The following is a 786-nucleotide window of genomic DNA, read 5'->3' on the forward strand; positions in this document are numbered from 1 at the left end:
CCCCGGAGCGGACCCCGCGCCCCCGGAGGGGACCCCGCGCCCCCCCAGTGAACCCTGCGCCCCCACCACGTGGGGTCTCCTGCGCCCGACCTGCCCGCCTCTGACCGTCCCGCGGGGAGGGAGCCGGGCGTGGGGCGTCCTCCTCCTCTCCCTCCGACCTCTCCCACCTCTCCCGACCCGCAGGGGCGTCGCCGAGGTGGCTGGGCCGAGTTCTGCAGCGGCGCTGTCTGGCCCGGCCCGCACTGGCCGGCCAGGGCTCCTCGCAGCCTGCACTACTCACCAGTGGTGCGCGGCCAACCCAGCCCGAGCCAGAGCTGGGGAGGGGGGGGTCCTGTGCCGGCGCCGGGTGCAGGTTCCAGACGCCGATCTGGGGGCACAGGGCTCTGAGACACTGGGGGTCCCCGTCAGGGGTGGAAATGCAGGGGGGGAGGGAGGCAGCCCAGCCAGGGGAACCTGGCTGGCAGTGACACGGCTGCCCTGGCACACCACACACACGAGGTACAGCGTGCACACAAGTTACACCATGCACAGGAGGTACACGGCACATGCACGCAGGAGCACACGGCGCACACGTGGCACAGAGCACACATGGCACACCACATACACGTGGCACACCACGCACACGTACACTGCACACACAAGGCACACCACGCACACGGTACACTGCACACACAAGGCACACCACGCACACGGTACACTGCACACACAAGGCACACCACGCACACGGTACACTGCACACACAAGGCACACCATGCACACGGTACACTGCACACACAAGGCACACCA

The sequence above is a fragment of the Dipodomys ordii genome, unplaced genomic scaffold (assembly GCF_000151885.1).
Source record: "Dipodomys ordii isolate 6190 unplaced genomic scaffold, Dord_2.0 Scaffold21, whole genome shotgun sequence".
Lineage (NCBI taxonomy): Eukaryota > Metazoa > Chordata > Mammalia > Rodentia > Heteromyidae > Dipodomys > Dipodomys ordii.